Consider the following 27,267-nt stretch of genomic DNA (forward strand, 5'->3'; position numbering starts at 1 on the left):
CTGCCTTCCTCAGAGCTGGTTGCTCCTGCTGTGGGTTCAAGGTCAATGAACTCTGACTATTACTTTCAGCATGCCATTGGAGAGCTGTATCCTCCCTTTGATAAAATCTTCTTGGCTGACTTGTTTTCAGCTTGAACATTCTGCTCTATCTGCTCCAGGAAGACAGATCTGCTTCTGGTGCCCTGCCCATGACTTACATATCTTCCACTTAGTTACAAGACAGCCTCCTTTTCCTCAGGGGATCTGTTCCAAGACCTTCAGTGGATGCCTGAAACCTCAAGTAGAACCCAACCCTATATACACTATGTTTTTACCTACATATACACACCGATGATAGAGTTTAATTTATACATTAGATACCACAAGAGATTAACAATAACTACTAATAAAATAGAACAATTATAACCATATACTGTAATAAAAGTTATGTGAATGTGGTCTCTCTCACTCTCAAAATATCTTATTGTACTGTACTCATCATTTTTTTCTTCTTGTGATGATGTGATAACTTAGGCTACTAAGTGACTCACAGGTGTGTGGCATATTCAGTGTGGACCTGCTGGATGAAGGGATGATGCACATCCTGGGCAGGATGGTGCAGGTCAGCATGAGATTTTATCAGGCTACTCAGAATGGTGTGCAATTTAAAACCTATGAATTATTTACTTCTGGAATTTTCCATTTAGTATTTTTGACCATGGTTGATAGTAATTGACACTGCAGAAAGCAAAACTGAGGATAAGAGGGGACTGCTGTGCTGAGATTTATATGACATTCATCCAGCAGTGTTTTTTATAAACACTCATATTATTCCATTGCACCTGGATCCACATCAAGCCTTTAAAAAATAGAGGAAAACTAAGGACTCCCGCATAAAGAACTAAATCTTCAAAATCTGGTTTCAAACTCACTTTCTCTTTTAGATATTGTTCTCTATCACAGTGAATCTCACCTGGTTCCAATCATGCCAGCATGTCCACTGCCCTTTACTGACACCAGCAGTGACTTTTGCAATATTACTGATATTTCTAATACCTATTCCTGACACATTTCTTTGCATTTTTCCTAGCAACCCCATTTGATAATGAACTTCTTAAGGGCAATGATCTTTGTTTTCTTTGAAACTTCTTCCAACAGGTGCAAGAGGAACCCTGGATTTGGAGTCAGTAACTCCAACATTTACTAGCACTGGGATCTTGAACCTTTCTAGAAATCTCTGGAAGACTCAGTTTATTATCTTTACATGGGGACAATCATCTCTCCTGCCCTGACACCTCGATAGGGAGGGCTGTGGGTAAAGATCAAATCAATTATAGTCCACCAGGGCACTTTGTAAACAGCCAAGGCTCATGCAGATGCTATAACACTTATGCTGAATAAATTTTGCTAACAGAAAAACTAGCCAAGATTTATGATGAAACATACAGGATAGTGATTTCACTACCCTTACCCTAGTCAACTGTGATGCATTTCAAATGTTTCATCTTTTTTCCATCACCTTGAAAAAGCCAGAGTCTTAAACCCAAATACGTAAGGATCAGGGAGTCACCAGAAATGTGTAAAGAAGACCTCGCACAAGATAAGGCACTAAAGCATGCTGGGGACAGTGAAAAAATGAAAAGTCCACGTCTTGTCTAAAGCAGAAAGCTGGCACTAGATCCGCCCAATTGTCACCCTGCAGAAAGGTGAGCCAACTATTTCAAGGGAAACTGCAATCCATATTTTTATAAGTGAAATACCTAGATGTTTAAATTGTTGGCCTTTAATTCGGTTATTAAAATAAATGTGTAGTGGTCAAATATATCATTAACGGATATGCCCCATGTGTCACAAGGGTTTGCAACTTTTGGCTCAGGATTTTTAACATCTGAGTTTGTATAAACAATCGGCAAGTGTTCTTTAGCTCCAGTGAAAACTAACTCTGGACCAAGTTTTTGGGGGCTATTTAAAAGAAGTATAAGGCATGGTGCCTGCATCGAAGGAGAGGAATTAATAATTATTATGTGCCTAACGTTTATGCAGTTACTTTACATACTTAATCAGTTTACTTTAACATAATCCTTATGAATTTATAAGGTGATTACTGTTACAATCACTTTGCTAATGAAGTAACCAAGGATACTTGCCCATGAGCGTGTGACATAACTGGTAAGTGGTGGAGCAGTAATGTTAACTCAGTTCTGGTTATTGTCAAAACTGATGTTTCTCCACCATGGAAGGGAACATTTCAAAGTAGCCAGAAAAGAGGACTTGAAATGTTTCTAACACACAGAAATGATAAATGCTCCAGGTGATGGATGCCCTAATATACGCTGACTTGATCATTACACATTCTATGCATGTAACAAAATATCACATGTACTTCATAAATACATGGAAATAGTATGTATCAACAAAAATAGGACAAAACTATCACAGATCCATTTAGTGGAGACCAAATTTAGCGAAAATCAGTTGTCCTTCTGTTTTATTGCAGTACAAGGGAATAAATAAAAGATGATGAACGCAGAACAGAATCAAAAGAATCAAAGACCCAGAGAATAATCGAAATTTGTGCTGGATGGTGGTGACACTTTGATAAGACATTAGAAAAAGATATAAACTGGTGAGGAATATGTCACTCTGAGAAACTTAGTGGAGGATATGGGCATTGGGTTAGGGTTATTTAGGATTTGTTTTCTTTTTTTTCTTTCTTTTTCTTTTTTTTTTTTTTTTTGAGACAGAGTCCCATTCTGTCACCCAGGCTGGAATACAGTGGCATGATCTCGGCTCACTGCTACCTCCACCTCCTGGGTTTAAGTAATTCCCCTGCCTCAGCCTTCTGAGTAGCTGGGATTACAGGCATGCACCACCATGCCCAGCTAATTTTTGTATTTTTAGTAGAGATGGGGTTTTGCCATGTTGGCCAGGCTGGTGTAGAACTCCTGACCTCTAGTGGTCCACCCACCTCGGCCTCCCAAAGTGCTAGGATTACACGCATCAGCCACCACACCTGGCCTAGGGAATTAGGATTTGGATAAATAGAGGATGGTAAGGGGAACAGCATAAATGAGAGACTCAGTAGATATGAGTATCTTACCAGGTACTAATATAGTTCTGCTTTCCCCTCCCCTTTCCCTTCTAACAAACACCCTCCAGCTTCTGTGGAGGAGTGTCTGTTGGTTTTGCTTGGCTCCATGTTTGGCTCCATGTTCTCCCAGTTTTTGGTAACAGCACCCTTCCTATTTTTCCTTTGGGGAACTGTCCTGCCGTCATTCTGTCCTGGGGTTTCTCTGAACCCGTGCATAGAGCCTCCTGTACGAGGTCACACTCACACATTCAGAATCTGGAAGTGAAAAGGTGTTTACTCTACAGAAGCAACACAGGCCTAATGGTGTCTCTTCAATTCCTTGGGTAGACAATTCTACTCTTCAGAAGTTACCAGACAGATTGACTCTCAGATGCCCACAGCCATGGCTGGTTCAACAATGCACTTTTGCATGGACTTCCCCTCCTTCTCTAATTCACTCTTGCTCATCTCCTACTCCTACTCCCTGGATTCACTTCCCAAATGAACTGTGTGTTCCAAGCTCTTGGATTATGCTCTGCCTGGGAGAAACTCTGGTTAAGGCAGTTGTTCATGCCAAGATTCCCAAACTGTCCTGCCACCCATCCTTCCCAAAGCCGGATTGCTCAAGTCAAAGCAAGACAGCTTTGACTCTGCTATTGACCTATCCTCTACTATTCGAAAAATTTCACCACTTCACTTTTATCAGCTGATGTCCATTTCTGTCTCTTGCCACCAAAAAACCCGAACTGATTTATGACTCTATTTCAAATAGGCCTATATCATACCATTGGCTAATAGAAGAAAAGTTCTGTACACATACTAATACAAAAATCTCGCTAAATATCAGTGTGGCTATTGCTTTGGATGGCAAGACATTCTGAAACATCTGACAGTATTATTAAATGGCTCTTGAAAAACAAGCATTATGGATGGGCAGCACAGTCATCTGGCAGTGATTCACGGTGTTTCTGCCAATGCCCACACCTGGCATGATGAAGTGTTGGAATCCAGCATTTCCTTCATAACCACCTAGGCCTTGAAGACTAAGATTATATATGATTTTTAAATTTGTGCAAATCTATAGGATGCGTGATAAGATCTTTACATGTATTTAATGTGGAGAGATCAAGTCAGGGCACTTAGGGTGTCCATCACCCAAGCAAAATACATTTTTAAAAACTTTTAAGTTCAGTACACAAGTTTGTTGCACACATAAACTTGTGTCACGGAGGTTTGTTGTACAGACTATTTTGTCACCCAGGTATTAAGCCTAGTAACCATTAGTTATTTGTTCCTGATCCTCTCCCTCCTCCCTCCTATAGGCCCCAGTGTGTGTTGTTCCCCTCTTTGTGTCCATGTGTTCTCATCATTTAGCTCCCACTTATAAGTGAGAACATGTGGTATCTGGTTTTCTGTTCCTGTGTTAGTTTGCTAAGGATAATGGTCTCCAGCTCCATCCATGTGCCTGCAAAGGACATGATCTCATTCTTTTTTATGCCTCCATAGTATTTCATGGTGTATATGTACCACATTTTCTTTATCCAGTCTATCAGTGATGGGGATTTAGGTTGATTCCATGCCTTTACTTATAATATATATTTTAAAGTGTAGTAACCCTACTCTGCTATCAAACATTGAATTATACCTTCAATCTTACTATATATTTGTACACTTTAACCCACTTCTGTTTACCCACCCTCTCCTCTAACTCATGCTGGCCAGTCTCTGATCTATCTTTCCATTCTTTACCTCCTCATGTTCACATTTTTTATCTTCCACAAACATGCTATATTTCTTTAGGTATGTGCATGGCTTATTTCGCTGAAGATAATAACTTTCAGTTCTCATCCATGTTGCTGCAAATGACATGATTTTATTATTTTTTATGGCTGAATAGTATTACATTGTGTATATATATAAAATTTTCCTTTTTTTTTTTTTTTTTTTTAAGTCACGCACTGACACTCAGGCTGGAGTGCAATGGTGTGATCTCGGCTCACTGCAACCTCTACCTCCTGGGTTCAAGCAATTCTCCTGCCTTGGCTTCCCGAGTAACTGGGACTACAGGTGTGTGCCACCTCACCCAGCTAATTTTTTATATTTTAGTAGAGATAGGGTTTCACCATGTTGCCCGGAGTGGTCTCAAACTCCTTAGCTCAGGCAATCTGCCTGCCTTGGCCTCCCAGTGTCCTAGGATTACAGGTATGAGCCACTGCATCTGGCCCCAAATTTTCTTATTCATTAATTCACTGATGGATACTTAAGTTGATTCCATATTTTTGCTATTGTGACTAGTTCTGCAATGAACATGTGAGTGCAATTATTTCTCTAATATATTGATTTCTTTCCCTTTGGGTAGATATACAGTTGTGAGATTGCTGGATCAAATCATAATTCTAGTTCTAGATTTTTGAGAAATCTCCATACTGTTTTTCACGGTGGCTTTACCAGTTTGTATTCCCACCAACAGTGTAATAGAGTTCCCTTTTCTCTGAATCCTTACCAACATCTGTTATTCTTTTTTCTTTTTAATAACTTCTCTATTACTCTCACCCACCGACTCATTGAAATCGTTGTCTTTTTTTGTATCTCATGTAAGGACCACTCCTGTGATACAGTTTTCTCTTTTCCAGGTGAGAAACTATAGAACCGATGCAAAAATTAAACTTATGTCTCATTTTTCCACGACATTGTTTGCCCACTAAATCATACAGCTTTCCATTGCCACTTTAATTAAATGGGTTAGATTCATACTGAGCTCAAGTATATTTAACATTCCTTTATCTATCTATCTAGCTAGCTAGCTATTGTCCTTCTTCTTATCTATCATCTGTTTTCTATCATTTATCATTCCATCTACTAAGTGGCTCCAAATATTCAAGTATCTCCCCGAAAAGTGGCCATTTTTCTAAAATCTGCATCCCAAATTGCAAATAGAAAAATCTACATTATTATAGTGCATCTGGTCCTTGTTAATTCTTAATCTGTTCTATCTTTTACTGTCATGATTTCACCAGATGTGCAAGTCTATCTCATAAGTTAATATTTTACATCAACTACTCTAAAGAATTGTTGAAACAAAGTTTAGACTCCTTGGCTCCCAACACTCTCCATACAGGAGCAGTCTAAGTCTAGCTGACCAAAAGCCAAGAAGATCATAAAAATCCACTGACTTGGAAACTTGCAAATGAGTCCAAGATTCTCCTCACCCTCCATGGTTGTGTGTGTTTTACCCTCTGTTGGGTTTACAAAAGAAAAGATGCTCAGGATAATCCAAAATTTTATTAAAGATTAATATGTTTTTGAGAACTTTGCTAATACTCTGCAAAAAAAAGGGGGGGCTTTTTCTGTCTTAAAATAGAATTCAGAACAACGGGCTTTCTTTTAAACAATGTGTTCAAAAATAGAACTTGCCGTTTGGAAAGCTTCTTGAGATTTTCTAGAACAGTGGCTTCCCAATGTAGCTGATCATTAGAATCGCCCAGGGGGCTTTTAATAAAAATGAAGATTGCATGGTCTCCCCACAAATCTATTGAAGCAGAATTTCTGGCAAGTTGGACCAAATTTCCCTGGTGATTCTGATATTCAGCCAGGTTTGAAAACCATGGCTAGAGTCTGGAGTTGGAACATTAAATACTATCTAAGCAGTTAACATTTTAGTGCCTGTGGTTATAATTTTATTCTATTAATTTCCTTTGGATTTATGTATTGGAAGTGAAGCCTGGATGGGGAATCATTTGGCTATTATTTTGTCCAAATACCTCATTTTAAAAAAGCACTTTGGAAAGCTTAAAAAGGCCCTTGAATGATGGATTTGCCCACCAGTGTCTAGATCCTTTATTGCTGTAGTGACTGTTGCTCTTCTATCAGAACTGCACCTCTAAGAGCATGAAGACAGGCCTGAGGGGAAGATGGGAAGTTATATCTATCTTGGCTGAATCCTCAGGATAGAGTCAGAAAACTGGAGAGGACCAGCAGAAACCATCTGGTCCAGTCCCTGTCATCATGTGGTTATGATTTGCTTCTACAAATTTCAAAGCAGAGAGAGTCCACTGCTGGTGTTTCAAGATCCCGATAGTGAGTAAGTTCTTCCCTAGAGCCACCTGGTGTTGCTCACAAGCCGGCATGTCCTGATTCCCAATGCAGGGGAAACGATGCCATTTCCCATCCCTTTCTAATTTATTCCCTAGAACTAAGAAGCTACACATAGAACAACATGACAAGATGGATTAATCCTAATACAAGTTAAACATCCCTAATCCCAAAATCCAAAATCCAAAATTAAAAAGATTTTGAGCACCAACACGATGCCACAAGTGGAAAATTCCACACCTGACACCTTTGTTTTTCTAATAGTTCAATGTACACAAATGTTGCTTCATGCACAAAATTATTTAAAATATTATATAAAATTACCTTCAGGCTGTGTGTATAAGGTGTATGTGAAATATAAATGAAGTTGGGTCCCATCCCAAGATATCTCATAATGTATATACAAATATTCTAAAATCAAAAAAAAAATTGAAGTCTGAAAGACCTGTTTTCCAGCATTTTGGATAAAGGATACTCGACCTATATGGACATGGTATAATGACAAACCTAGACTAAGTCAAGAAATCTAGATGGTAGTCCCAGCACTGCCACTAACAGAATATGCAAAATCAGGCTAATCATTAATATTTTTGTGGCTTAGTTTCCTCATCTGCAAACGAAAGAAGTCAAACCCTTTCTGGCTTGATGTAGTATATGCCTATCATTCCATCATTCATTTACTCGGCCATCAAGGCCCTTCAATGTGCCTTAATGAGGTCAGTGCTCAGTAAAAGTAGGGAATGAGACAAACATGTCCTGTGACCACAAAGAGATGATATTTATAAAGAAAATGGACAAATAAGAAACAAACATTGATATGTAATTACATTTATATCTTTTCTGCAAAAGAAAAGGAAAATATTGAGACAGTCACCATTTAGGCTAGAGTCTTTTCTCTCCCTGACAGCATGCCTGGCCCTCTAATTCCCTGAAATGTGGAACAACAGATGGCCCATGCATTCCAAGAATTCTCCAAATGGACTGATTTACCCATTAGCATAAAACTGATCAATCTTATTAGATTTTGGCAGCTTCTAGATGACCATATTTATGAGGAAGTGTCCAAGTTTGCTGGCAGAACTATATATCTTCCAAGAAAACTAATAGAATAGGGTCTCCAAACTTTAGAGTCTAAAGAGATATGGCCCCAGTGTCAGTGTTATCACTTGGCTAGGAACTAATGACAAGGTCAAAATCAGAAACTGAAGTCATCGATCGGCACATCTGCTTCACATAGAAAAAGTGTTTCGTGGCCACAAAATGAACTTTTAACTCAGCCCTTCTCCCAAGTGTGTGTGGGTTACAAAGGAACCCAACATTATATGGATAACTCACTTAAATATATCACCGGTGATGGAAAACATCTTCTGTAGTATTTTATTTGCTGAATACTGGGGGTGGGGAGGTAGGTGTCAGTCCAGTATTAATCAACTCTACTAACAAGCTGTTTCTTTACACTGAGGCAACACTTGTAACTTTCCAGTATGTCTTTGGGTCAGTTGCATAGATGATACATGCAACAACTCTATGAGGCAGATGGGATGATGTATTGTATCACATGCCCATCTGAAAGGATAAACTATGGGCTAAGAGGATTGAGTGAATCCCTCTCCAGTCATGTAGTTAACTGGAAAATGTGTGTTCGCACTGCCTCCCACCCGTCTCCCCAAGTCCCTGTCTATACCAAAGGACTGCTTATGTAAACACTGGTAGTGACAAAGTCCACAAAGAATATATTACATGGCGGAGAATACATGGAATAGATCACACAGAGAAGAACAGAGCACAGCTGGTCTCTGCTCACTCTGTATAATCCATTGCATTCTTTCTCAGAAAGCCAAGTTGCCAGTGACTATACTAAATGCTGAAGTAGGTAGACATCACATGCCTTTTTTCGCTTATTTGTTTTTAAAGAAGAAAGGTCTTAGGTTAGACACTTCAGTTCTTTGTTCAATTGCATTTGAGATATTTCACTGTTGTTGTTGTTTATCAGCAACAGTGGCTGCATCATCATTTTCACTATTCCTTTGGGATGAAATCTCAAATCCCGTGCAGTGAGGCTAGTTGTGTGACAGTGATGACAAGCACTTGTTCCATCACCTGAAGTATATTCTTGGCAATCCCTCCTATACTTACCTGTGATTTAAAGTAGGAAAGCCCTTAAACATACAGTCTGAAACAGAAATGGAAATTACAGATGGTTTAGCACTCAACACATGTGAATCACAGAAATCGGTTCAGTCAGCTGAATTCACCTCATTAGATTATCAGAAATTTTGATTCTGTGACAGCTTGAGTGGTGAATGTCTACAAATATTTTTTTTCTCTCAGCAATTTTGCAGAAGGCCAAGATTTTGATGTAACTAAATAGGGTCAGGCATTATGAGGAGCTGTTTGTTTTTGCTCTCATCAAAAACAATTAGTAAGCTATTCACTAGAATCATTGATGGACACCAGTTCATTCAACGGGTCATTGTATTTCCTGTAATTCAGTCTTCCCACACTTTTTCATAAGAGCTGTCATTGGCTGGGACCTTCTCTGAGGGAAACAAGCCCTTGAAGAAACAATGACTCCAGCTTTTATGAATTGCACCCTGGAAAACACAGCCCAGCACACTACAGGGGTAAAAGGCAGTGCCCAGCCCTGTGTCTTTGAGAGACTGGCTCAAAAATAGCCTGGGACATTTTCCTGTTTGGAGAACTCAGTAACAGCTGTTCATAGCCCACATTTCTTTCATACCCTCCCCAGCCACAAAGAAAATACAAACTCGCACTGGCTGTAGGAATGGACATTATTCAACATTCGTGTGCCTTCAAAAATAGCACAGGAAGAGTTTTAGACACAATGGAGGGAAAAATGAGGAAAACTCAGGAGTAGTAGAGAGACTAGGGAGGAGATGCTTTTAAACAATGAGAAACTTAAAATAAGCAGGAAGGCAAAAAAGAAAGGGCAGGATTTGAAAAGTCTACCTCTGAAAAACGATAGGGTGGTGTGAAAAGGGCACTGTAGTGGGAGCTGTAAAAATCAAGGATGTTGTTGGCTCTGCTGCTAATTAGTTGTGTTTTCTAGAGCATACCCCTTACCGTCTCCAGGCCACTACCATAGAATGGTCAGGGGGTGGAGGCAATGGAGATTAAGCGGTCTCTAAAAATTCATCCTGATTCTAAAAATGTCACATTGTATGAAAGTATAGAATGTGGTTATTAGGCGGAGGGAGTTGGGAGAAACACTGGATATACCCTCCATGTATTTATGTATCAGTCCCCTGGAGAAGGACATTCAGTGGTCTGAAGATGAGGAAAACAGAAACACACCCAGCTTCATGGCCACTTCCTTCCCCTATCCTAGAATAGCTGCCTGAGAGGATGGTGAGAAAGTGGTCTTACCCACCCCCAGGCTACAGCAATAGCACCCAGGAAGACGTAAAGTTCTGTTCTCAGAGACCCACGACCACCAAATTTCCCCTGTTTTTCATGGAGTCCCCTGTAGGTTCTTGCCAAGGATCACAAATTCAAGATGGCAGAGTGCATGGGCTCCAACAGAAGCCATTTAGCATGTAGGTAAAAAGTCAGGTACTGAGCCAGACAGAACTGCATTTTCACTTTATTGAGTGTTTGATCTGTGACCTTTGGTATATACCTTAATCTCTCCCTGAACTTAATTTTTAAAATATTTCTCAAATGGAGACAGAAATGCAGTTATGAATTTTAAATGTAGTTGTCAAAGTGCATAGCACAGATTAAGTGCTTAATATATATTATCTATTATAATTGTTAATGTTATATTCATGGAATGCTTTACTTAGCCTGGAGAAGTGTTTTTTGTTTGATTTTCTCAGGTCCCTTGACCTCCTGAATCACCATATCATCTTTGATGAAAAGCAAACAAACCAACCAAATCAAAAGACCTCTAGCAAGGGCTGGTCAAAGGGCTTCCTACAAGGGCTGGTGGCAGTTGATCAGACATTGACTAGAGCTCTATCAAGCATGGAAAAATCAGCCTTAAATCCCTAATGTAGACCAATTAGTGAGTAAATCTCAACATTTTAAACTGGGATTCCAATTTTATAGTTAGAGCTCCCTAGGGCAACAAGCGCACATTTTTCCATCCAGTCTAGGCATGTGGAGTGTTTCCCTTACCCCTCCCTTCAGAGAAAGAGGCAGGCTGAGTACAGTGGCACTTTGGGAGGCAAGGCAGGAGGACTGCTCGAGCCCACGAGTTTGAGACCAGCCTGGGCAACATAGGGAGACCCCATCTCTACCAAATTAAATTTGGGAGGCTGAGGTGGGCGGATCATGAGGTCAAGAGATCAAGACGGCCAACATGGTGAAACCCCTTCTCTACTAAAAATACAAAAATTAGCCGGGCATGGTGGCACGCACCTATAGTCTCAGCTACTTGGAAGGCTGAGGCAGGAGAATCACTTGAATCTGGGGTGCGGAGGTTACAGTGAGCTGAGATTGTGCCACTGCACTCCAGCCTGGGCGACAAAGCAAGACTCCATCTAAAAAAATAAAAAATAAATTAAAAAAATTGCTGGGCATAGTGGTGCATGCCTGTGGTCCCAGCTACTTGGGGAACTAAGGCGGGAGGATCATTTGAGACTAGGAGTTTGAGGCTGCAGTGTGCCATGATAGTGCCACTGCACTCCAGCCTGAGCCACAGAGGGAGACTCAATCTCAGAAAAAGTCGGTGGGTAGTTAAGGGGGACATAGTACATCTCCATTTTGGCAATCTCATAGGAAGATAGATGTTTCCTTTGGTTCTTCTGCGTTTGAACTGTGCTGAGAAATTAGTTAACAAAAAGAAACTATAGGCATACATACTTATCTGAAATGAGGAACCTAACACACAATGTCAGCCTTTTCTGCAGACACGGGGGTTAGATAATCTGAAAGGGCCCCATGGGACAAATCATCCTGAGTGAGAGGAGACTCTGAGGGACTATTTGATATTCAGGCAGACAGAGATTCAAAAATGTGTTTCATAGGGGATCTTTCCTAGCAGAAGTTGGAGAATAGACAGTCATCCATTCAGAAGGATTCATGTGAGTTTCTCTATGGAAGCAAGGCTTTGATGGAATGGTGTTTTAGGGGCAATTTTTACTTCTAACACACATTGATGTAGTCTTCTTACAGCAAAATAGAATCATAGGATTTTTAAGTAGCACTAAACTTATACAATCTTCCATTGAACCCCTTCATTTTATTTGTCCAGGTAACTACTTGTCTGTATTTTAAAGTAAACCCTGAATGACCTAAATCTTCGTGCAATAAAATCACAATACAACACATGAGAGTTTTGTTTGTTTGTGTGTTTGTATTTGTTTTTGTGGAGCACTCAGTCAATCTGGCTAAATGCCCAAGGCCCTGGACACTGGACCATTCCATTTGAAATGGACACAGTGACGGGAATGTACCTAAGGACCTTCCAAGGACAATAGAACACACAGGAACACAAAGGTTCCAACTAAGTGGTAGAAACTGTGATAACCAACTCTGTAAATCTATGGATCAGATTTCACACCAGGAACTAGCTGGGCTCTGAAGGGGAGATTTCCAGGGCACCAAGCAAAGGTGGTTGTGGAGAAGGCTGAGGGGAAATAGGCTCAGGATGCTGACAGAACAGGGGCCACAGGATCTCCAAGACAGAATCCCAGTTCTACAAATGGTCAGGGAACAACCCTTGGCATCTTTTCATTTTCAACATAATTTCCCGAATGTCCAAATGAGGAGTACTCATGACAGAGCCCTCCCTCTGCCCAGCATCAACGACTATAACCCTGAAACTAGGTACAGCCCAAGTGTTGAGCAACCCTCACTTTCATTTCCTGAGTGGAGTCTGGTCCCCAGCCAGGCCAAGTGTGGTCTATGGAGAGTAGTTACGGCAATGCTAGTTTTTCTAGATCCTTTAGGGAACACCCACCTATTCCCAGGTGATTCCAAAGCTGATCCAGAAAAGCAACACATACAAATCCTACCAACCCTGTTTTTAGATTTCTTACGTCTACTGATGGAGCAGTTAAGACCTGCCCTGTGCTAACAATGTTATGTGGAGAAAAGTCCAAGAGTATCACCAAGGTTATGATTATATCCAAAAGCATCTCTAAACAAATGAAGCTTGAGGAAAGACAAGAACAGAATAGGGAAAAGGCAAAAGATCCCATCTAAAATTCAAAACACTATCTCAATTTCTGCACTGTCAGAATAATGGTGAAAGGTCCCAAGCTGAGGGATGAGGACGTGATCAGAAGCAAAGTCAAGTGAGGACACTGGGATAGGAGGCACCTCATGGGCAATCACTGAGCACACACCCGTATTTTCATAGTGCTGGACAGAACAAGGCAGACCCAGGCTGCCAGGCCCAGGAAAACAGAACTGACACAATTGACTACAAGTTTTTCCAAGGAAGTGTTCATTTTTAGCCAAGTTTTCTTTGTGGACTCCAGCTCTGGCTGTTTGCTTTGTATTTGCCAAGTTTATAACGTAAGTTTTATGATTTCTGTTAAGAGCAGTAAGTTTCCCTCAAGGAGAGATCTAAAGTAGGTAAGCCTGCTTACTTTTCCAAAAGAACCAGAGGAAACTTCAGGGAAACGCCAAGCTGTGGAAACGGGAGAAGAAAAGAATTTGGATGTAAGAGACAGAGAAGATGAGAAATTCTCAAAGTGATCTCACATTCATCTATGAGTTCATACTCATATCATTCAATAGTCATCCATTCATTCATTCATGTGTTCAATAAATATTTCTTGGGCTTTTATGGTTTGCCATGTTAGGCATCAGAGAATGGGCCATACAGCTGCTCTTGAGCTTGCCACCTTGTGTAAGAGATGGATAATACACACGTAAATAAATAGGAACGTAATGTCCAGGAATGACCATTTTTCTGAATCCAACTATCACAGGAATTGGGGTTCTTGATGTCCAGCATGAGCTATTTCTAATAAGGTGGTCAGGGAAGGCTGTCTGGGAGGGTGGTGGAGCAGAGAGGTTAAGACCTGCCCCTTGGTAACAATGTTGTGTGCAGAGAAGTCCAACAGCATCACCAAGGTTATGATTAAATCCAAGAACATCTCTAAGCAAACATAGGCTAGGGAAAGACAGGAATAGCAGAGGGCAATGGCAAAAGACCCTATCTAAAATTCAAAACACCATCTCTATTCTTCTGATATTCTATGTGATATCAGAATATTATTCCTTTTCCAGAATACATCAGAATAGATCTTTCTTCTCCATCCCTATGAAGTGAGGGAGAGAGTTTTGACAAGACGTGAAGGAATAGCCAGCCTTTCTGCTAAGGAGACGTGAGCATAGTTGAAGGGCCACAAGATGACCAAAGTGGCTAAAGCCACATGGGCAGAGCTGAGATGGAGGCAAGAGACAGTAGTCACTTCCTGCAGAGACCGTTAGGTCAGGAGTTTAGCATACTGTTTGCCGCATATGGGTCTGTAATTTGTTTATTTATGTTGACAGAAGCTTGTGAAAATATGCATTTCTTTGCAACAAATCTGTGTATAAATATCCTTCATGCATTTTTACTGCTCATATGGTAGACAGGGCTTTTTCGATTTCTTCTCTATGTTACTTTCTCCAGGAGCTCCTGCCCCTGCAAGGTCTTCTGTAAGGCCTTTCCAGCCACTCCAGGCCAGCATGCTTGCTCCCATCTCTGATGCATCTCCCATCCTGCCCCCAATCCCTGCTCTACCTGTATCCTATGCCATATCTAGTTTGTGTGTGTGTGTGTGTGTGTGTGTGTTAAGGTCTATCTTGTCACCAAAGAAGCCCTCAGTGAAAATATGGGCTTTGGAGTCAAGAAAGATTTGCCCCACCCACTAATTCAGCCCCACCATCCACCACGTAAGTGAAACTAGTTTCTCAGCCTCAATTGTAAAATGGGGATGACAACATTGGTACCTTATGGTATAGTTGTAAAGAAGATGTAGTATATGAAGACAGTGTTTGGGAACAGAGTGAGGCCAGCAGGTCTGTGGGTTCTTGTGGAAAGCGGGACTGTGCCTGTGATTTTCAGTTCTATTTCATAGCACCTTATAACACAACGCTTCCTGTGCATGGTCTCTGAAGGGAGCACAACACACTCCAAATATCACTGGATCTGGAATGATTAGAAATAGATTCCCTTCTAGGTTCTGTCACTTACTACTTATATGACCAAGAACCAAAGTAATTTAATTCTTCCAAGCTTCAGTTTCCTCATCTATAAAATAGGCATGATTATGCCAATCTCACAGGGATGTTAGGTATATAATCTGTGAGATTGTATATGGAAAGAAGAAAGCATTTTCTGTTCTAAAATTCTGATCCTGTGATTTTTCAGCTCTTGTTGGTCTAATATAAAATCCAATTACATGAATCCACAATTTATTTAACAAGGAATTCATAGACTCAGTGCTTCAGTACCTTTCTCTGACAACTCCTTCCTGGACTGGAAGACCAGGGAGTGGTGACAGCCATCTTGCTGTTGCCCAGAACAGAAGTCACAAGGGGAGGGCCAGTGTTTAAGGTACATGTGACTCAGCACATGGCTATCAGAAAACAATGTATTTCTTTCCAAGATGAAGGTCATTAACAACCTCTGCACTGGCAAACCTGACAAATTACTCTGTATTTATTTCAGCCTAAGATCTTCTACCTGAAACAGTTCAAGTGACATTAAAAATATCTCACTAAGTGGCAGTGTAAAATTGGGTGTAGCTAGCGAAGGTCACTGTGCCCTAACAGACACGCTCAGTGACTTTATGCAATTCTAAACGTACTCTGGCCTTGACAGAATTTACATTTTGCTGTTACACTTCAGTGTGTTTTGGAGAGGGCCAGATGTATAACAGTTGACAGGCATGCATGTCAATACAACAGGTCCATAAAGCAGGAAGAAGCTGGGCATAGGGAAAAGGTAGCTGATAAATAACAATTACCATTAGCCAGTGACTAAATACTAATACCTTCATACTATTCTTTTTCAAGACTATCACATAACCCTCACCATGACTTTGGCAAGCATATGAAAACTGGTAATAGTTTGGGTACTACTAAAATATTCTGTAACTCAATCTGTAGCTACCACGGGAGTAAAGAATTTTGTTTACTGATGTGTCTCAAACACTGAGAACAGTACCTGGCACATAGTATGTACTTAACAAATATTGAAACAAAACCCAAACAGGAATGAATAAATGAGAATCCTGTTTTGAGTTTCCCTCCTTAATTCCAGGTTCATTTTATATCACAGTTGCAAAGCAGTTTGTGTTTAGTCATCATCATCTACACAATTAAACATGGTTCACTAGTTATTTTATACAGCTAATGTTTCCATGTGCTTATGGTACACAGAAGAGTGATACGTTAGAATAGGCAATGCCATCTCAAGAAAGAAGAGTGAGCAGACTGATTAAATGATGTGACAAAGATCAGGCCAAAAAAATAGTGACAAAAGGAGCACCTGGAAGGTCCAAGACCAGCTGCTCATTGGCTCTCCATCACCCAAGGGCATTTATCACTCTGTGGGAGGCAATAAGGCAAAGGGAGAGAGGTCAAGATTTTCTTGCTTGCCCAAGAAATCATTCTGACATCAGGAAAGTTTGGGTTTGTGAGAAAAAGTTGGTAGACCTTTAACTTGATCTATGTGGAACTCATGCTTTGCGCTTTTTGTTCAGAGATAGTGCCGTTGCACTGATGCAGCGTCTGGAATTGGGAGTAAGAGGCCCATATGGGACCCCTTCCCATTTCTATTTTACCATTTGCCTCTGCAATTTGAGACAGACCCTTCATTGTATCTTAAGTGTTCATTCTCATATAGCCAAAAACCATACAGACTTACCAACAACATTGCTATCAAGGCCTAATTTCTGTCTTATTCAAAACCTTGGGCTTAAGGCTTTACCTTTACCTTTGTTCACCAAGATATCTCAGTTTTTTCTCTCCTAATGACCTTCTCCTCTGCATTTCCATGTCATGGCCTCAGCTCCACCTTTTCTTGAGTCTTCCCTAAACAAACAGAAATACCTTCCAGCCAGTTTCCACATCTCAAGTCCTGCATCCCTTCAACCCATTTTCCATACTTTTGTCTGTACACCAAAAATAAATTTCTAAGCCTCCTAAACAAGTGAATGAGCCCCCTCTTAGCCAAGAGCATTCCAAAGTAAATCTGAAACTCGAATTCAGGCCATGATGAGAAGGTGGGGTCAGACATGCCTCATTATACCCTCCTCTCTATGGAAATCGGGTACAACTGACCAGCCTTAACATTAAAGCAGAGATATTAAGACTGATAAAATAGACTTTTTATAGCAATAAGACACCCAATTTCAACCTGGCTCTGGTATAGCCATACATGACAGAGAGCAGGCACCAAAAGAAATTATTTTACCCCAAAATATATTTTTGACATATTTTGAAATGGCCCTGCAAAGTAGAGGAAAATCTACATTTTGTAGAGAATCCCCTTCCCTTTCCAGGTCTTTTCCCTGATCCAAGAGAGAACTGACTAAGAGTCTGGCATCTTTTAAGGTATGATAAGAGCTCTGAAGCCTGCTACCTGGAAGCTTCATCTGCACGACAAAACCTTGGTCTCCACAACCCCTTATCTTAACCTAGAAATTCATTTCTACTGGTTCCAGGTCTTTAGATAATAACTTTTTCAACCAACTGCCAATCAGAAAATCTTTTAATCCACCTATGACCTAAACGCCCCCAGTTTGAGTTGCCCTGCCTTTCTGGACTGAACCAACATACATCTTACATGTATTGATTAATGTCGTATCTCCATAAAATGTATAAAACCAAGCTGTAGTCTGACCATTTGGGCCCATGTTCTCAGGATCTCCTAGGACTATGTCACAGTCCATTTCTCACTCATTTTTTGGCTCAGAATAAATCTCTGCAAATATTTTACAGAGTTTGACCTGTTGCCTCGAGACTACCATCCTACATGTGATTCCAAAAGGCAATCTTGATTGCACAGGAAAACCAGTTGCTTAGCACAGAAACACACTGACTCTTAGTGCAGCAGGCACAGGGACTGTGTACAGATTTACACATGCAGAATAAACTGGAAACCAGCCATTACCTCCCTCAAACCATTGTTAGACTCATCCAAGATTTGTAAAGTCCAGTGGCAGAGCAGCTCCTTCAGTTACTGTAACTACTGTTTCATGACAGGCAGTTTTTGAAGGACTGTAGTCACTCAGGCACACAAAAAGCTCCAAACTATTGAATAACAGGATGATATAGAAGGATTCACTCCAGAGACATGTCTGTGGAGGGGGAAGGTGGAAGATTAACTAGTCATACCTAGGAGTAAACCTGCTAACTCATCTGGGTAGTGTAAATAGTAGATCTGGATAGAATTACCAGCTGAAAATTACATTTTAAATATACTAACAGTAAAATATTTCCTTGCTGGTTACTCTCAGGCAAAATTTTATGCCTGCTTCATATAGTGTCAGGATGTCTCAAAATCTAAATTAAATTAAACAACACACTTGCTTTGACAGATCGTGTGTTTATTCAGAAGTTTATTCAAGCCAGGAGCATGCACAAAATCTGACAGTATTCAAGGCTATAAATTTTTTTAAACCACTGTTTCAGTCAAATGTATCTAAAAAATGCTTTTGGAGATGATGATGTTAGTAAACCAGGTCGATTTTTTGACATTATTTACAGACATGCAGACGTTACTTGCTTGACACATCAGCCCTTGAATCCTTTTGAGTCCCTGATTGATTACAAAGGGATTACAAAGAAAATAAAATCTTGCAGAAAAAGGGAAACCCTCCTCACCTAGGAAACTGTTAACCCTGTAGGTGATACATAGGCACCTCTGGAACAAAATCCTGGGCTACTTGTTCATTTCTTACTGAAAATTACCTTTCTGTAAGTTCTATTTCTCATTATCCTTTATGGTCAGTTCCAGTCCCACATCTTTTTCAAAGTCTGCTGAGTCCTTCAGCTCATGTTCATCTCCCTTTCCTTGGCCATTTATAGGATGAATTGTTTATTCCTCTTGATTTTGCATGTAACTTATACATTATCAAGACAGAAAATGCATCTCATAAAACTTAGGACTGTACCAACCACATAGCAACTACTACAAAAACGCTTTTGGAGCTTTGTGGCAACTTCACCTTGACTAGAACTGTGATTCTTAAGGTGTGGGCTCTAGCCCAGCAGCATGGGTATCAGCAACTTGTTAGAAATGTGAATTCATGGCCTCACTCAGATCTGCTGAATCAGAAACTCTGGGGTTAGAGCCAGTAATCTGTGTTTTAATGAGTCTTTCAGGTGATTCTGATGTATTTATATGCTCAAGCTGGAGAACTACTGTACTAGGAAAATTGGCATCTATTCGGAAAAACTTGACCACCTATGAGAAGAGCCATTGAGGCTCTTATAATAGATTCAGAGTTGTTTATTAAAAAAAAACTTCCCAAGTATATTTGCGAAGAAGTATTTCTTGCAAAAAGTAGGCACCATAAGATTAGACATCTGAGGAAAAAAATAACAACAAAGCAGGAAAATGTTTCTCTAACAAAGCAACACAGATGATATTTCCAATTATCAGGAGAATTACTTAGCACTTACTGTCAGCACAACCACAGCCTCCTGAATTAATTCATATTCTGGGCTGAATGAATGTGCAAAGCTTATTCCCATGGAAACTGAGCACGATACAGATTGATAGGGTTATAGAGCATATAACTGAGCTAAAGCAATTGCCAATTTTAAAAGATTAGCATTGATGATTTAATGCAACACATTTATTTTCCAAATATCGGGAGTGTCTCATCTACGTTCAAGGATAAAGGACTGTCAAAATTTGATTTAAGAAAAAACAAAAAGCCCTACTACAACACAGCTTATCATCTTTTGAGCTTGGGCCAAAATGAGGCAGAAGCTCTGTTTTCTTAATACTCCCTTAATTACAAGGAGACTGTTTTTAACATTGGTATTAAATGGGTTGCTATGGCTTCCTGCCTGAGAGTTCAGCATGCCAAGTTTCAGTCAGGAGCAAGCTATGAATGGGCTGAATAAGATCCTCACAAATAGGTTTCACAGCCCAAACTCCTACCACAGAGCATCCCATTAGGAAGATTCCTGGGAGGTAACAGGGAGCTGACAATGGTGCTGCCTCCCTTCACTTTCCAAGACATTCCTTCTATGGCTTCTCACTAATCGCCTTGTCCTATAGGATCCTTGTCCTGTGTAAGAGAAAGCTGCTTCAAATAGAAGCGGATCTGCTGCCTGCTGCTTCCAAGCACAGAAACCATGTGGCAGTTTGTTTAGTCCTCCAATAGGTTTGTTTGTTCCTTGGGCAATTTCAGCGTTCTCAAATTTTATATATGACTGTGACCAGAAGGGAAGAAGTCGAACAAGAAGTTCAAAGCAGAGTTAACCATGCTTAGATACAGGCCCGTGTCTTTGGTAAATAATACAGAAAAAACTACTGGGGATTTTATCTCTGTGTTCTCAAAGATAGAAAGAACCCCAGGTAACACAACCAGCAATGGTGAAAATGAGCAAATGCAGCCCCCAGAGCCATGCTTATGTCTAATATCTATTCAGATATCCAGTAAACCTTCTGGCTTCAAAATTCTCCACTCCTCTGATCTTGTAGCTTCTCATAGGGACCAAGCCTTTGAAATTTCATGCTAGGTTTTAGTGATTTCGGTTTTTGTGAGGAAAAAAAGATATCCATAAGGAACATATGCCTGACATTTGTGGCTGTTTTTGTAAAAGCTTAGCCTTTGAGAGCTGTGGCTACTGTGTTGAAGAGCAAGCTCTGGTCGTTTCCAGAGCTTCATCATTCAGAAGTTAGGGTCAGAGCAAACTGCTGCAAAAGGCTGGGGAGGGGACCCAGACATGTTCCTGGATTCCTTTCAGGATATTTACATTTATATGCAGTTAGGCAAGATGTGTATGAGGGAGAAATAGAGGGAGCAGAGTAAAAGTGGGAAAGAAAGAAAGGATGAGAAGGGAGGAGGAAGGGAAAGAATGAGAATAAAGGAAGGAAGGAAGGAAGGAAGGCAGGCAGGCAGGCAGCCAGCCAAGAAGAAAAGGGCAGCAGGGAGGAAGGCAGGGAGGGAAGGAGAAAAGAGGAATGGTAGGGAGACAGGGAGAAGAGAAAAATGGGAAAAAAGAAAAGATAAATATGTACAACTTTTATGCATCCATAAAAATAAAGAAAGATAAAAAAGAAAGAAAAAAAAGAAAAGAGAGACGGAGAGGAAGAGAGGGAGAGAAAGAAGAGTAAACACAGCAAAGACATACTGTAAAAGAAGGAAGTGATTTTCACCACGCCTTTCATTCAGCTGTGCTGACCTGCAGGTGTAGAGAAGGGGAAGGAGTTTGTACTCTTTCTCCAAGAGGTGATCAACTCACACCTGGGAGTTTGACGCAATTACCTCACAAGCTTTGATAGTCATTATCTTGGCTTCCACAGATACAACTGTTTTATGGCTCCAAGAATAATGCACTCCTTTTGGAAATCTAGCAGTCATGCCTGGGTTGGTGACCTCCTGAATCAAGGAACTGCTAACTGGCAATACTGAGTTCTAATACAGGTGGCCAACCCAAGACAGTTTACTTTGCATGAGGAGTAGGTGGCTCTGTAATACTATGAAGTTATCAGTAACATTTCAATTCTGGACTGCGGCTGCCAGATATAAATGGCTTTATCATTTTGTTTGTGATTTTGCAGATGTGGTTAAAGTCACACAAAGGCTCATACCAAAGGAATATGAGCTGTTTTTTGGTTTGAGAACCAGTACCAAATTGGTAAAATGAGCCAGCTTTCAGTAAGAAGTTTTTTATTATGTGGACATGAGATAAATATTTAATTTGCAAAGCTTACTTGCACGTTAAACGTCTATCACAGAAAAGGGAAATACCCAAGTCTTTCTGTCTCAGTCATCTGTGGGTTCTAAAAATGCACAAACTAGATGGAATATCATAAACACATTTTCAAAAGGCCATGCAAAGAAACCAACACCAGGTGGACACATCTTCTTGCCACCTCATCAGCGGGCATACTGCAAAAACCAGACCAGACTCAATGCCGAGGAAAAGTGACATAGAAGTCCAAGTGTTCTTTTTTTTTTTTTTTTTTTTTTTGAGATAGAGTCTAGCTCTGTTGCCCAGGCTGGAGTGCAGTAGCACAATCTTGGCTCACTGCAACCTCCGCCTCCCGGGTTCAAGTGATTCTCCTGCCTCAGCCTCCCAAGTAGGTGGGATTACAGGTGCCCACGACCACACCCAGCTAATTTTTGTATTTTTAGTAGAGACGGGGTTTCACCAGGTAGGCCAGGCTAGTCTCGAACTCCTGACCTCATGATCCGCCCACCTCGGCCTCCCAAAGTGCTGGGATTACAGGCATGAGCCACCGCGCCCGGCCCCAGTGTTCTCATTTTGCAAATTCTTTGATTTTTCAGAAATGAATGGATCCCAACTTGTTTCTGACACACCATTTTTCAAATAGTTTCTCTGGTCATTCACAAGGATTTAGAAGAGCAAGCACTGTAAACACATCCAAGTCTGGGCTTGATTACCTAGAAATGTATCTAGAATGCATTCTATCATTTAATCTAAAATCTGAGTCATCTTGCAGGGAAAACACAGAATCTTATAAAAAGGACAAACTGCTTTTAAGAACGTGGATGTCTGATTTTGGATTTGCAAAGCAATGCTAATTACAAGTGATCTATTTGTTTGGAAAAATACACTGAGGATAAATTCTATTCGTAATTAATTCAACAATAATGTGAATTTGAAAAGATGCATGCTCCGCTCTCTAAAAAAGAAATCAGTCAGAAAGTCTACCTCAAATCTGCCAAATCAATGAGGTTTTATCCCTCTGAAGTTCACAGAATTGTAACTTTTGACAAACTTTACCTTCTAACTTACAACTCAAGCGTGCTCATCACACCGGAGACACTGCTCCAGTAACACGTGTCTTTCTGCTGCAGAATTTTGGAAAACTGAAGACTTCTGTGGGACAAAGCACATGGGAGGTCTGCTAACCAGACACGGCAATAATTAATCTCAAATACCCAAATTACAACTGTAATGACCACATCCTAATGAGGCAACAGTGGCCTCAGCAAAACAGCACCCCTAAATTGATTGTAAAGTTAACAGAGCAGCTTTGGGCAAGGTGGGGAGTTCAAACATTAAAGTAGGATTACAAATTAATTTTTTAAATTTATCTTGACACAACTTGAAAGAAATTTAAGCAAATATCTCATTTTTAGACAGCAGTATAAACAATCTATATTGAATTTTCTTCAGGATCATCTTTATACGTAAGTTTATTAGGACAGTGATGTACTTGTGACAGATTTCTTCCCTATAAAATATCTCTCTTCACTAATAACTGATGCCTGCAATTCCATCATAGACATTTCCATTATTCCTTACTTAAATACAACACAGGGAAGGGGCCCCTATGCTTGATTAGTCCTTGTAACACCATCTCTAGAGCTGTACTGGGAACACTTTGATGGCTGGAACCTTGTGTTTTCCTTCTTCGTTAGTATTCCCTGCAGGACCTCATCCTGTGCTAGGCACTTGATACCACAGAATCATTGCGCTCCAAGGAACTGGACAGATCGCTGGGCTCCGTCCTTTGATTACAAAGACAAGAAGGTACAGCTGAAACGCAGAAGAAAACTGAGACTTCTCTGGAGTGACTCAGCCAATTAGTGACAAACTTGGGACCAGACGTGTGGAGCCCATAGACAGAGAAATTTACCCATCAAGCAGTTACTGAGCTCTGCTGTGCACTGGGCATTGTACTATAAGCTGAGGACATGGAATGATAACTACAAATACATTGTACTGCAGAAGCTTGTGATCTAAATGAGTTGGCTAGACTCATACACCAATGATCACAGCAAATCTACCTAAGTGCCATTATAAAATTGAGTCCTTAATTAACCCTGTTGATTCAATCTAGGGAAGCTTAGTAATTGAGATATAGAAATGATTTCTTTTGGAAGATTTCACCTAAAAAAATGTACTGGAACTTAGATTCCACAGACAGGTCTTTAGATGAGATTCCAGCAATTTCGAGTTAACTTTACTAATCAGAATATTTTATTTGCATTTATATATGTGAATCAAAAGCTCATACATTTTAGTCATATACTCAAAATTAAAGTGTTCATTCATTTTTCAGTCAATGTGTTAGGTGTGTATACAAAGAATGCAGACAGAAATCCTGATTTGATTCGTTCTTCTGTTCAGATCTAACTAGTTAATATTAACAAGAGCTAAGCTATTAACTTTTCTAAAGGATTAATTTGTATATTCTCTTGGATGATGGTGAATCTCATTCAAGTGAGAAATCTTACTCTATTCAATTTTTCATGAATTCTCTCAAATAATTGGTTTCAAGAACTAGCACTACACGACATCTTATCATTTTCTAGTCCTCCTGGGAATTCCTAAATCATGTGACAAGGACACTAATCACAAAATTCAACAGGGAAGTGGTAGTAACATGAAATACTTAACATGTAGTCTTTGCTTTATAGGAGCCTCCAGGCCCGCTAGATGCTTGAGTGTCCGTTCACCTAGCTTGCTGTGATAATTTCCCGTGACTGCTACTTTGGTGATCCTTATATAAGCCCAGAAGAAAGCCTTGGGTTTCCCCAGTATCTCAAGACTCCACCTCTGTCCCTGTCTGGCTAGTTTGCTCATATCTGCATCTGGTTTATATGTGCCTCTACTCAAATGTTCTAGACTTATTTAGTTTCAGAGATAGGGAAGAAACGCCATGCTTGGCTTGTGATCTGACATGACAGTGACCCTGTGCTACCTCTTCTCCATGCAGACGTTATGGGCCATGGGTTCTTTTTTACTCTGTACCTCCACACAAACTGTGGCTGATTTCCAAGGGGCTGAAAGAGTGGAGAGAACATTGGATCAAAGGCAGCCCTCTAGTGTGTGTGGTGGTGTTTGATGACTTTTCTCCTTCCTTTGGCCAAATACAATAGATAGATAGATATAGATATAGAAATGTAGATATCTCACTGCTTGTCCTGAGATTCATCCCAGTCTTAAAATCTATTCAGTCTTCTACCCTCTTTCCTCTGTATGCCATACGTCTACATCATACCCTTGATATTCATAAAAGGTCAAAGCGGAGAAAGACTTAGGACCCAGCCCTCCCTCATGCCGTGAGCCTCTGTGCCTTCCAACCCAGTGACTCCCACAGGAGCACACACCACAGCTATGACAGAAGCACTGCAGACATTTCAAGAAAAAATGCATTTTAAAGAATAGTAATAGTTTCAAGATTTTAATAGAAGCACAGTACTTCGGACATGAGGCATTCAATGAACGTGTGATGAATGAATGAATGAACGAATGAATCAATGAATGAGTGGCAAGCTTCCAAGTGTGCCTGGGGAGTGAGGCGGCTCCCTGCAGAGGAGGGGACTTGGATGGAAGTTTGCCCCTTTCCCTTGCTCTATGTTGCAAAGGTAGGCATCTGAAATGATCCTAGGTCACATCCAGTTGGGTGAGCCTACTTCTGGCATCTGAGAGTGGACAGAAACAATTTCAGCTCTCAGGGGTGAGCCAGTTTAGGTGAGCCAGTTAGGTTAATCAAGAGTGTGTATGGTTTACCCACAGCACTTACTGGAATAGAGCTTTACTTGGTAGTAAACCCAGTCCCACCAGCAACAACCCTTTGTTTTTATCTTATTATAGTGACTGTTATTCATTTCTTCCTTTACTCAGTCATTCATGGAACACCTTGGAATGCTCCTTTCTGCTAAACTGTACTGGGGGTATAACTGTGAACGAGTCAAAACTCCTGTTCCCATTTCAGTTCTCAAATGATCACAGTTCTTACTGTTCTGGAGTATGACTTTTAACTTTCTCAAACAATTGCTTTTGGCTCTTGTCTCATCTGATCCTTATATAAGGCCAGAAGAAAACAGAGGCTCAGAAGAGGTTAAAGATTTTGAGGGTGGCACATGGCTAATTAGTAGCAGAGCTGGGTCTTGTTTTATGACATGGAGAGCTATGCATAGTTTCTATTAGCCAGTTTCATTTTCCTTTCAACAGAAGCCCTGCAGCAACACACTTATCAACAAGGGCAGTGATCTTTGGTTGGACCTTCTCTGGGCAAAGGACTTTGGACACCAAATATGCTTTTTCTAACAACCACTATACTCAATTTTCCAATTTTTCATGGGAATCTGGTAACCACATAGGAAAAAGGAGGAACCATCTTCCTGCTCCTATTATACTAAGACTCATCCTACTTAATTCATTTAAAACAAGAACTTTTGTTATTTCCAAACAATATTCAATTACCAAAGAGTTGCTCTGGATTAATTGTAGGACATCACTCTCCTTTAGGATAGAGCACATTGTCCATCAGCCCCACCAAATCAGTCAAGAGTGAAGAAGGAAGATATCGCCAGGGAGGAACTAAGGCCTAGGAGCCCTAGCTGTCACTCTCCTCTTCCTCCTTTGAATGGAAACTCCCTCTGGGCACAATAACAGGCTCTCCAGGCCCTTCAGGGCTCTTGGGAAAAGTGCTTAAATCCATAATACCCTCTGTAATCTGTTTTCCATTTGCAGAGGGAAAAAAAAAAAAGTCTAATGTTGGAGGTTTAGCTCCATGGGAAACTACAACTGCAAATTGAATTTTTGAAAATTAAATCCAATTTAAAATGCATTAAAAACTATTTAAAGCAATCTTCTGGTGAGTCCTTGGTTATATGAGGAATCTTTCTGGGAAGAAGAAAAAGCAATCCCTGGTGTATCTGTTGTATAAATCTGGGTTTACACCAGTAGAACCTTCTTAAAACAAGGTGTGGAGGCCTGAACCGCAAAGGGGTGAAGGCTGGCACCCCTGCCCAGCACTTTAGGATTCTCATTGGATGTCTCATCAAAGCACAGAGGAAGGTTTCTTTGCACAAGAGAGATTAAGTTGCTATTTAAATCAAACGACCCCAGGCAGAGGGGGACATGTTTGAGAAGAGCAACTGTAAAATAGCCACTGAAGCTATGGCACTGAACCCTAAGGAAGATGGTACCTGGGAGTAACCAACCCATCACCATAGGAAAGGAAAACTACGCAGCTCCTCTCAACTCTG

The 27,267-nt window shown here is 40.4% G+C and overlaps 1 protein-coding gene and 1 long non-coding RNA gene across 22 annotated transcripts in view; both read right to left on the reverse strand.

The window, feature by feature from the left end:
* The window catches only part of LOC134759586 (uncharacterized), a 33,419-nt gene extending 21,901 nt beyond the window's left edge, over positions 1 to 11,518 (reverse strand). The window contains exon 1 of the long non-coding RNA XR_010135968.1: positions 58 to 11,518. This is a non-coding gene — a long non-coding RNA (uncharacterized LOC134759586). The remainder of the gene's footprint in view (positions 1 to 57) is intronic.
* Positions 1 to 27,267, reverse strand: part of NCKAP5 (NCK associated protein 5) — a 993,533-nt gene that overhangs the window by 805,970 nt on the left and 160,296 nt on the right. The window contains exon 2 of one of the 21 annotated variants that reach the window (XM_054549290.2): positions 11,525 to 11,646. The exons of the other annotated variants lie outside the window; for them this stretch is intronic. The gene's annotated coding sequence lies outside the window, so the exon portion shown is untranslated. The remainder of the gene's footprint in view (positions 1 to 11,524; positions 11,647 to 27,267) is intronic. 21 annotated transcript variants of the gene reach the window in all.

This window comes from Pongo abelii, chromosome 11, assembly GCF_028885655.2.
Source record: "Pongo abelii isolate AG06213 chromosome 11, NHGRI_mPonAbe1-v2.0_pri, whole genome shotgun sequence".
NCBI classification, from domain to species: domain Eukaryota; kingdom Metazoa; phylum Chordata; class Mammalia; order Primates; family Hominidae; genus Pongo; species Pongo abelii.